The sequence below is a fragment of the Hypanus sabinus genome, chromosome 26 (genome assembly GCF_030144855.1).
Source record: "Hypanus sabinus isolate sHypSab1 chromosome 26, sHypSab1.hap1, whole genome shotgun sequence".
NCBI classification, from domain to species: Eukaryota; Metazoa; Chordata; class Chondrichthyes; order Myliobatiformes; family Dasyatidae; genus Hypanus; species Hypanus sabinus.
The window spans coordinates 4202782-4215064 of NC_082731.1; the positions used below are offsets into that span (position 1 = coordinate 4202782).

Genomic DNA, 12283 nt, shown 5'->3' on the forward strand with positions numbered 1-12283 from the left:
CCACACACTGTCTCTGCTTGTATACCAACTGCCCCGTTTTTAGCCCTACCACTGTTTCCCACACCACCCCTCCCCTCCCTGCCTAATTAGAGGTTCTCAATCTGAGGTCCAAGGGCCACTCAGTTAATGCTAGGAGTCCATGGCATAAAAAAGTTGGGAACTCCTGGTTTAACACCCACCTCAAACAGTTCTAGCAAACCTGCCCACAAGGATATTGCTCCTCCTCAGGTTCAGGTGTAACCCATCCCTTTTGTACAGGTCACACCTTCCCCAGAAGAGATTCCAATGTTGCAGAAATCTGAAACCCTGCCCCCTGCACCAGTTCCTCAGCTACGCATTCATCCCATGGCATGTGGTACTGGCACCAATCCAGAGATTACTACCCTGGGGGTCCTGTTTCTCAGCTTTCTACCCAGCTCCCTAAATTTCCTCTTCAGGACCTTCTCAGCTTGTCTACCTATGCCAATATGTACCAAGAATTCTGGTTGCTCACCCACACCCTTCAGAATGCCGTGGAAGCAATCTACGATGTCTCTGACCCCGGCACTTGGGAGGCAATATACCATTTGAGTGTCTCCATCGATCCAGGCTTTCCCCAGTAGGTAGTCACCTCTTCCCCAACAGTATCCAAAGCTGTATACGGGAAATGGCCACAGAAGTACCCTGCACTGGCTGTCCATTTCCTTTCCCTCTCCTGACAGTCACCCAAGTACCTGCCACCTGCAACGTAGTGGCAATTACCACCCTGTAGCTCTGATCTAACATCTCCTGAGCTTCCTTTATGAACTGAAGATCACTGAGCTGCAGCTCTGTTCACTGGTGCAGGTGTGGCTATGCAGGAGACTGGAGGTCTCCCAGAATTCCCACATCTCACACAGAGAACACAACAAAACTCCTGGAGCCATTCTCACTGCACTAACAGACAAAGAATGAAGAAACCAAAACCTAATGTGCCAAAACTTCCTTACTCTAACACCTGTTCACTCACACAATGGCCGCTCTGTTTGTCCCTACCTTATTTTTATTTACCCTTGTTAATGAATCTTGATTTGATTGAGTCTGTGAACGTTCCTTTTTAAATCTCATTAGACAGACCTGAGTTGCCTCCACTCTCGTTCCCTATTCAACTGTGCCATCAGAAAAATGTCGAAAGCACACAAACATTGCTTTTTAAGTTTCATTCACGGACCTGTGAGTTGTCTCCTCTTGCTTCCAATTCAATTGAACTACCAGGTGATGGAGCCCTCTTTCACATTTCCTCTCATTTCTGGACTAATGACATTTTTGGCCTATTTGTACCTTTAAGGAAATCCTGTTTATATTTAAAGCCTTAAGTTCCACCCTCAGAATTAGATTTTGATACTCTACATCGTATTTACTCCTTACATCCTCACACTTAAAATTAAACACCATATGCTCCTGCTATTTTCCACAGATCACTAACCTTTATGTGTTGCAAGATCTCAAAATCATGCTTTGTCTTTCACAGAATCATAGAAACCAAAAACACAGAAGGATGGTCGTTTAGTTCATCATATCCATGGAGGACGTATACTACCAAACTGGACTAAATTCAATTTCTAGCTCCTAATTTGTCATCTTGCAGGTTACAACATATCAACTGTTCCTCCAGGTACATCACAAACTTGGTCAAGGCAATGAGTTACAGAACCTTAACATACTTTGGTAATTCAAAAAATATTTTTCTTCTCCTTTCTAATGCTATCAATTATCTTAAATCTATGATCACCCAACAATAAATAACCTTAAGAGAAAGTACTGCTCTTCCTGCCATTGTCTTTGCCTCTTTTTGCAAAGAAAACAATTCCAGCCTGACAAACATTTCATCATGACTAAATTTCTTCACCTTGAGTAACTGCATAAAATCTCCTCATTTTCATTACCATCATCACAATTTATTTGTGAGACATGGCACCCAAAAGAATATAGAACATAGCACAATACAGCACAGTACAGGGTCTTTGGCCCACAATGCTATGCCGACTCTTAAGCCCTGCCTCCCACATAACCCTCCACCTTAATTTCCTCCATATACCTGTCTGGTGGTCTCTTAAATTTCACTAGTGTATCTGCCTCCACCTCTGACTCAGGCAGTGCATTCCATGCAACAACCACTCTCTGAGTAAAAAACCTTACTTTACTTTATTGTCACCAAACAATTGATACTAGAGTGTACAATCACCACAGTGATATTTGATTCTGTGCTTCATGCTCCCTGGAGTACAAATCGAAGTAAATATAATAAAATTTAAATTATAAATCATAATTAGATAATAGAAAAGGGAAAGTAAGGTAGTGCAAGTCAGGTCCGGATATTTGGAAGGATTTTCAGGATCCGTTCAGCAGTCTTATCACAGTTGGAAAGAAGCTGTTCCGAGATCTGGCCATATGAATCTTCAAGCTCCTGAACCTTCTCCCGGAGGGAAGAGGGACAAAAAGTGTGTTGGCTGGGTGGGTCGTGTCCTTGATTATCCTGGCAGCACTGCTCCGACAGCATGCAGTGTAAAGTGAGTCCAAGTATGGAAGATTGGTTTGTGTGATGTGCTGGGCTATGTTCACAATCTTCTGCAGCTTCTTCCGGTCTTGGACAGGACAACTTCCATGCCAGGTTGTGATGCACCCTAGAAGAATTTCTACAGTGCATCTATAAAAACTAGTGAGGGTTTTAGGGGACAGGCCAAATTTCTTCAGCTTTCTCAGGAAGTAAAGGCGCTGGTGGGCCTTCTTGGCAATGAACTCTGCTTGGTTAGACCAAGTCAGATCATTTGTGATATTCACACCTCTAATATCCCCCTTGAACTTTCCACCCCTTACATTAAAGCCATGTCCTCTTGTATTGAGCAGTGGTGCCCTGGGGAAGAGGCGCTGGCTGTCCACTCTGTCTATTCCTCTTAATATCTTGTACACCTCTATCATGGCTCCTCTCATCCTCCTTCTCTCCAAAGAGTAAAGCCCTAGCTCCCTTAATCTCCGATCATAATGCAAACTCTCTAAACCAGGCAGCGTCCTGGTAAATCTCCTCTGTACCCTTGCCAATGCTTCCACATCCTTCCTATAGTGAGGTGACCAGAACTGGACACAGTACTCCAAGTGCGGCCTAACCAGAGTTTTATAGAACTGCATAATTACCCTGTGACTCTTAAACTCCATCCCTCGACTTATGAAAGCTAACACCCCATAAGCTTTCTTCACTACCCTATTTACCTGCGAGGCAACTTTCAGGGATCTGTCGACATGTACCCCCAGATCCCTCTGCTCCTCCACACTAGCAAGTATCCTGCTATTTACTTTGTACTCTGTCTTGGAGTTTGTCCTTCCAAAATGTACCACCTCACACTTCTCTGGGTTAAACTCCATTGCCACTTCTCAGCCCACTTCTGCATCCTATCAATTTCTCTCTGCAATCTTCGACAATCCTCAACACTATCCACACCACCACCAACCTTTGTGTCGTCTGCAAACTTGCCAAACCACCCTTCTACCCCCACATCTAGGTCGTTAATAAAAATCACAAAAAGTAGACGTCCCAGAACCAATCCTTGTGGGACGCCATTAGTCACAACCCTCCAATCCGAATGTACTCTCTCCACCACAACCCTCTGCTTTCTGCAGGCAAGTTAATTCTGAATCCACATGGCCAAACCTCCCTGGATCCCATGCCTTCTGACTTTCTGAATAAGCCTACCATGTGGTACCTAGTCAAATGCCTTACTAAAATCCAGGTAGATCACATCCACTGCACTACCTATATGCCTGGTCACATCCTCAAAGAACTCTATCAGGCTTGTTAGACACCATCTGCCCTTCACAAAGCCATGCAGACTGTCCCTGATCAGACCATGATTCTCTAAATGTCCATCTAAATGCCCATAGATCCTATCTCTAAGATTCTTTTCCAACAGCTTTCCCACCACAGACGTAAGGCTCACTGGTCTACAATTATCCGGACTATCCCTACTAACTTTTTTGAACAAGGGGACAACATTCGCCTCCCTCCAATCCTCCGGTACCATTCCCATGGATAATGAGGACATAAAGATCCTAGCCAGAGGCTCAGCAATCTCTTCACTTGCCTCGTGGAGCAGCCTGAACAATATTCCGTCAGGCCCCGGGGACTTATCTGTCCTAATGTATTTTAACAACTCCAACAGCTCCTCTCCTTTAATATCAACACGTTCCAGATCATTAACCTCACTCATATTGTTCCTGTTAGGTTGAAAGGAAAGGTTAAAAGTTTGAGAGAGCCATGGTTTTCAAGGGATATTGGAAACTTGGTTCGGAAAAAGAGGGAGGTCTATAATAAATACAGGCAGCATGGAATAAATGAGGTGCTCGAGGAATATAAAGAACGTAAAAAGAATCTTAAGAAAGAAATTAGAAAAGTTAAGATATGAGGTTGCTTTAGCAAGTAAGGTGAAAATAAATCCGAAGAGTTTCTACAGTTATATTAATAGCAAAAGGATAGTGAGGGATAAAATTGGTTCCTTAAAGAATCAGAGTGGACAGCTATGTGTGGAGCCGAAAGAGATGGGGGAGATTTTGAACAATTTCTTTTCTTCGGTATTCACTAAAGAGAAGGATATTGAATTGTGTAAGGTAAGGGAAACAAGTAGGGAAGTTATGGAAACTACGACAATTAAAGAGGAGGAAGTACTGGCACTTTTAAGGAATATAAAGGAGGATAAATCTCCGGTTCCTGACAGGATATTCCCTAGGACCTTGAGGGAAGTTGGTGTAGAAATGGCTCTGACAGAAATATTTCAAATGTCATCAGAAACGGGGATGATGCCAGAGGATTGGTGTAATGCTCATGTTGTTCCATTGTTTAAAAAGGGTTCTAAGAGTAAACCTAGCAATTATATGCCTCTCAGTTTGACATCAGTGGTGGGTAAATTAATGGAGAGTATTCTTAGAGATGGTATATATAATTATCTGGATAGACAGGGTCTGATTAGGAATAGTCGGCATGGATTTGTGCATGGAAGGTATTGTTTGACAAATCTTATTGAATTTTTTTGAAGAGGTTACGAGGAAAGTTGACGAGAGTAACGCAGTGGATGTTCTCTATATGGACTTCAGTAAGGCCTTTGACAAGGTTCCGCACGGAAGGTTAGTTAAGAAGATTCAATCGTTAGGTATTAATATTGAAGTAGTAAAATGGATTCACAGTAGCCAGATGGGAGATGCCAGAGAGTAGTGGCGGATAACTGTTTGTCAGTTACTAGTGAGTAGTGGTGTGCCTCAGAGTATTGGGTCCAATGTTGTTTGTCATATACATTAATGATCTGGATGATGGGGTGGTAAATTGGATTAGTAAGTATGCAGATGATACTAAGGTAGGTGGCGTTGTGGATAATGAAGTAGGTTTTCAAAGTTTGCAGGGAGATTTAGGCCAGTTAGAAGAGTGGGCTGAACGATGGCAGATGGAGTTTAATGCTGATAAATGTGAGGTGCTACATTTTGGTAGGAATAATTGATTATACTATCCTAAATAATGCTTACCGTTCTATTCCCCGTGCAGCCTTAGGACTCTCTGACCACTGTCTGATCTACCTCATCCCAGTCTATACGCAGAGACTTAAATCTGCTAAGCCTGTGGTGAGGACAGTGAAGAAGTGGACCAGTGAGGCGAAACAGCAACTTTGGGACTGTTTTGACACCACTGACTGGGGTATCTTTGAAGCTGCAGCCACCAATATACATGAACTGACAGACACTGTGACATCCTACATCAGTTTTTGTGAGGATGCATGTGTACCCACAAAAACTTTCTGGACCTTCGCCAGCAATAAGCCGTGGTTTACCCCCAAACTCAGACATCTTCACCAAGCTAAGGAGGATGCCCATAGGAGTGGGAATAGGGCCCTGTACAGGCTGGCCAGAAATGCACTGACCAGAGAAATCAGAGTGGCCAAGCGGCTCTACTCCGAAAAGTTGAGGAATAATTTCTCAGCTAATGACCCATTGTCGGTGTGGAGAGGTGGCTACAGGAGACGCACTGCCCTCCCCCACTGAGGTTAACAAAGCTTTGGCTGACAACCTTAATTCCTTTTACTGTAGATTTGAGAGGGTCCATCTTACACCTGTCCCTCCCCCCTCTTCGGTCTCTCTTCCTGCCTTCCCACTGGCACTCATACCCGAATCACTGCAATCACCTCCCCACCATCTCTGCCCAGCCCCCCTAGATCACAGCTTAGAATCAGTGAAGGAGAAGTAGGTTGACTGTTCCAGCGACTTAAGACCCGAAAATCTCCAGGCCCAGATGGGGTCTCCCTCTCCTGTCTACAAGCCTGTGCTGATCAGCTGGCTCCCATCTTCATTCAGCTCTTTAATAGATCTCTGGAGCTGAGTGAGGTTCCAACTTGCTTCAAGCGCTCTACCATCATCCCCGTCCCCAAGAAACCCACCATCACAGGACTGAACGACTACAGACCTGTCGCATTGACATCTGTGGTCATGAAATCCTTTGAACGCTTAGTGTTGAACCACCAGAAGACCCTCACCAGCAGCCTGCTGGATCCCCTGCAGTTTGCCTACCGGGCAAATAGGTCAGTAGACGATGCAGTCAACCTGGGACTGCACTATATCCTGCAACATCTGGATCGTCCTGGGACCCATGCTCGGATGCTGTTTGTGGATTTCAGTTCGGCGTATAACACCATCGTCCCTCATACCCTCTGCTCCAAATTGTCTCACCTCACTGTGCCACCTGACCTCTGCGATTGGATTTACAGCTTCCTGACCAAAAGAAGTCAGCAGGTAAGGATGGGACAGGTCACCTCGGATACTCGAATCACCAACACCGGCGCCCCCCAGGGGTGTGTCCTCTCTCCACTGCTGTTGTCCCTCTACACCAATGACTGCACCTCCTCCAACCCCTATGTGAAGCTTTTGAAGTTTGCAGACGACACCACCGTCATCGGACTCATCCAGAACAGTGATGAGTCTGCATATCGACAGCAGGTGGACCAACTGGCGCTCTGGTGCAGTCGGAACAATCTGGAGCTGAACACGCTCAAGACAAAGGAGATGATGGTGGATTTCCCGTTATGTCCCCCCTCACAGTCCTCAGCAGCCCTGTGTCCACCGTGGAGAACTTCAGGTTTCTGGGAACCACCATCTTTCAGGATCTGAAGTGGGAGCAAAACATCAGCTCCATCCTGAAGAAGGCCCAGCAGCGGATGTATTTCCTGCGTCTCTTGAGGAAATATGGTCTGCCTCAGGAATTGCTGCTGCAGTTCTACACTGCAGTCATTGAGTCTGTCCTGTGCACCTCCATCACTATGTGGTTTGGAGCCGCCACCAAGCAGGATAGAACCAGACTACAGCGCACAGTGAGGACTGCCGAGCACATCATTGGAGCCTCCCTGCCCTCTATTGTGGACCTGTACTCTTCCAGGTTGAAGAAGAGGGCGGGGAACATCATAAAGGACTCTTTCCATCCTGCGCACGGACTGTTTGAACTGCTTCCGTCTGGTAGGCGCTTCAGATCCCTCAAGACTAAGACTAATAGGCACTGGAGAAGTTTTTTCCCTACTGCGGTCACTTTGCTGAACAGTTAACTGCCGGTTAACTGTCGGCTAACTATTACTTGGATTGCACTACCTGTATGTATAATCTATATTTTCATTTATATTTATCATTATTATTGTTATGAGCAGAGAGACAACATCTGCCGGAAGGAATTTACCTTGTATGTGCACAGGTACTTGGCGATTAAAGTCTGATTCTGATACAGCTGCATCATTACATCGAGTCTCTTAAACTCTATCCCTCGACTTATGAAAGCCAACACCCCATAAGCTTTCTTAACTACCCTATCTACCTGTGAGGCAACTTTCAGGGATCTATCGACATGTACCCCCAGATCCTTCTGCTCCTCCACACTACCAAGTATCCTGCCATTCACTTTGTACTCTGCCTTGGAGTTTGTCCTTCCAAAGTGTACCACCTCACACTTCTCCGGGTTGAACTCCATCTGACACTTCTCAGCCCACTTCTGCATCCTATCAATGCCTGTCTGCAATCTTCGACAATCCTCTACACTATCCACAACATCACCAACCTTTGTGTTGTCTGCAAACTTGCCAACCCACCCTTCTACCCCCACATCCAGGTCATTAATAAAAATTACAAAAAGTAGAGGTCCTAGAACAGATCCTTGTGGGACACCACTAGTCACAATCCTCCAATCTGAATGTACTCCCTCCACCATAACCCTCTGCCTTCTGCAGGCAAGCCAATTCTGAATTCTGGCCAAACTTCCCTGGATCCCATGCCTTCTGACCTTCTGAATAAGCCTACTGTGTGGAACCTTGTCAAATGCCTTACTAAAATCTATGTAGATCACATCCACTGCACTACCCTCATCTATATGCCTGGTCACCTCCTCAAAGAACTCTATCAGGCTTGTTAGAAACAATCTGCCCTTCACAAAGCCATGCTGACTGTCCCTGATCAGACCATGATTCTCTAAATGCCCATAGATCCTATCTCTAATATTCTTTTCCAACAGCTTTCCCACCACAGACATAAGGCTCACTGGTCTACAATTACCTGGACTATCCCTACTACCTTTTTTTGAACAAGGGGACAACATTCGCCTCTCTCCAATCCTCCAGTACCATTCCCAAGGACATAAAGATCCTAGCCAGAGGTTCAGCAATCTCCTCCCTTGCCTCGTGGAACAGCCTGGGGAATATTTCGTCAGGCCCCGGGGACTTATCCTTCCTAATGTATTTTAACAACTCCAACACCTCCTCTCCCTTAATATCAACATGCTCCAGAACATCAACCTCACTCATATTGTCCTCACCGTCATCAAGTTCCCTTTCAGTGGTGAATACCGAAGAGAAGAATTCATTGAGGACCTCGCTCACTTCCATAGCCTCCAAGCACATCTTCCCACTTTTATCTCTAATCGGTCCTACCTTCACTCCTGTCATCCTTTTGTTCTTCACATAATTGAAGAATGCCTTGGGGTTTTCCTTTACCCTACTCGCCAAGGCCTTCTCATGCCCTCATCCTGCCCTCCTCAGCCCCTTCTTAAGCCCCTTTCTTGCTACCCTCAATAGATCCATCTGATCTTTGCTTTCTAATCCTCACGTATGCTGCCTTCTTCCATCTGACTGGATTCTCCACCTCACTTGTCACTCATGGTTCCTTCACCCTACCATTCTTTATCTTCCTCACTGGGACAAATTTATCCCTAACATCCTGCAAGAGATCCCTAAACATCAACCACATGTCCATAGTACATTTCCCTGCAAAAACATCATCCCAATTCACAACCCCAGGTTCTAGACTTATAGCCTCATAATTTGCCCTTCCCCAATTAAAAATTTTCCTGTCCTCTCTGATTCTATCCTTTTCCATGATAATGCTAAAGGTTAGGGAGCGGTGATCACTGTCCCCTAGATGCTCACCCACTGAGAGATCTGTGACCTGACCCGGTTCATTACCTAATACTAGATCTAGTATGGCATTCCCCCTAGTCGGCCTATCAACATATTGTGACAGGAATCTGTGCTGGACACACTTGACAAACTCTGCCCCGTCTAAACCATTGGAACTAATCAGGTGCCAATCAATATTAGGGAAGTTAAAGTCACCCATGATAACAATCCTGTTATTTTTGCACCTTTTCAAAATCTGCCTCCCAATCTGCTCCTTGGTATCTCTGTTGCTACCAGGGGCCTATAGAATACTCCCAATAGAGTAACTGCTCCCTTCCTGTTCCTGACTTCCACCCATACTGACTCAAAAGAGGATCCTGCTACATTACCCACCCTTTCTGTAGCTGTAATAGTATCCCTGACCAGTAATGCCACCCCTCCTCCCCTTCCCCTCCCTCTCTATCCCTTTTAAAGCACTGAAATCCAGGAATATTGAGAATCCATTTCTGCCCTGGTGCCAGCCAAGTCTCTGTAATGGCCACTACATCATAATTCCATGTATGTATCCAAGCTCTCAGTTCATCATCTTTGTTCCTGATGCTTCTTGCATTGAAGTACACACACTTTAGCCCTTCTACCTTACTACCTTTACACCCTTTATTCTGTTTCTCTTCCCTCAAAGCCTCTTCATATGCTAGATCTGGCTTTACTCCATGCACTTTACTTGCAGCTCTTGCATGACCTTTATCCTCCTCCACCTCACTATCTGCTCCAACACTCTGGTTCCCCTCCGCCTGCAAATCTAGTTGCAAACCTCCCCCGGAGCAACACTAGCAAACCTTCCCACAAGGATGTTAGTCCCCCTCCAGTTCAGGTGCCACCTGTCCCAATTGGAACAGGTTCCAGCTTCCCTGGAACAGGTTCCACCTTCCCTGGAACAAGGCCCAACTGTCCAGAAACATGAAGCCCTCCCTCCTGCACCAACTCCTTAGCCACGTATTTAGCTGCATTATCGTCCTATTTCTAGCCTCATTAGCATGTGGCACGGGTAGCAATCCTGAGATTGCAACCCTGGAGGTCTTGTCCTTCAACTTTGTACCTAACTCCCTAAACTCTCTTTGCAGGACCTCCTCCTTCTTCCTATCTATGTCATTGGTCCCTACATGGACCACGACATCTGGCTGCTCACCCTCCCTCTTGAAAATACTGAGAACTCAATCCGAGATGACGTGGACCCTGGCACCAGGGAGGCAACAGACCATCTGGGATTCTCAGTCTCTTCTGCAGAACCTCCTTCTGTCCCCCTATTGAATCCACTATCATTACTGCTCTTCTCTTTTCCCTCCTTCCCTTCTGAGCTGAGGGTCCAGTCTCAGTGCCAGACGTAACCACTGCAACTTGTCCCCACCAACAGTATCCAAAACGGTATACTTATTATAGTATCACATTGGTGCAACACAGAAGCAAGCTCCTTGGCCTGCCAAGTCCATAACAACTATCAAGAATCAATCTAAACCATTTTTATTTTCCAGCACTTGTGTGCCTTGGCCATCTTGATATTTCTTAAACATTGTGCCTCTACCACCCCCTCAGGGAGTGCATTTCAGCTTCCAACCACCCTCTGGATGGAAACTGTCCCTCCTCAGATTCTGTTTAAATCTTCAACCCTTTACTTGAAATCTATGCTTGTGTTAGATAGCTCTGCCATATGGAAGATTTTTAGTTATTTATTCTATCTAAGCCCTTTATAATCTTGGAAATGTCATTCAGGGTCTCCTTCAGCCTCCTTGGCTCCAAGGACACAAAATGTGTCTACTGAATCTCTTCTCATATTGGAAACACTCTATTCCAGTAACATTCTGGCAAATTTCCTTTGCGCATTCTCTAGTGATATTCAGAATGTTATAGTTTATGGGCTAGATTTGTATCCACAAGGGTTTGGAAGAGCGAGGGCGGACTTGATTGAAAAGTGCAAAATCCCAAGTGGTCTTGAAAAACTGGATTTTTTTTTTCTTGTGAGAAACAGTAGAATCATTTAAAAACATAAGGGGATGCTCATTTGAGATAGAAATGTGGCAAATTTTCCACCTTTCTCATGAATATTATTGGGACCATCCCCAAAAGGCAGTGGGACAAAAGTCTGTGAATGAAGCTTTCATGAAGATAGATTTTTGAATAAGCAAGAAATGAAATGTTAATGAGGGAAGATAGGAATGCATATTTGAAGTTATAATCGGTTCAGTCAGGATGTTATTGAATAGTGACCTAGTGGCTAACTTCTGCTCCTGATACATATCTGGTATGCGTCTGTAATATTACTTCCTGTTGGAATAGTTTATACCTTGGCCAAATAACAGAAGGACTCTATATATCTTAACCATCTTGTATATGCTAACTTAAAGGGCAAATGAATCTGCAAGACTTCTCAATGTCTTGCCTTTCATTTCTCTAGCCTCCTCCTCCTCCCTAACAATTCTCCAGAATGAATCCCAACCGTTCCCTACCTTGGTTGGGGCTAAAAGCCAGGTTTCAGTAGTCACTGCAATATTATGCATTCATATCCTTGTGGCTTCTACTATCCTTGGTTTAATCCATAATCTATTTTAATTTGCCAAACCCTTATGATGTCTTATTTCAGCCTCTACCATCCACACCTGTTTATTCATCCAATCTCTCCTTTTGCTCTTCTGAATATAGGTTCAATTCTTTGACAAGCTAGTTCAAGATGTTCTAGTCCTCCCCATTAAATTGGTCCAAGCCCTGCTAAGGTGTAACCAGTCATGCAGTCAATGCCTCAGCTACCTGAAGCCTCCCCTTTCTTCACTTTCAGCATCAGCTTTCCACTCTTGAAATCAAGAACATGGTAT

At 44.8% G+C, this 12283-nt stretch overlaps 1 protein-coding gene across 6 annotated transcripts in view; it reads right to left on the reverse strand.

Moving 5' to 3' along the window:
• Positions 1–12283, reverse strand: part of LOC132381808 (metastasis-associated protein MTA1-like) — a 184081-nt gene that overhangs the window by 13475 nt on the left and 158323 nt on the right. The window lies entirely within an intron of this gene.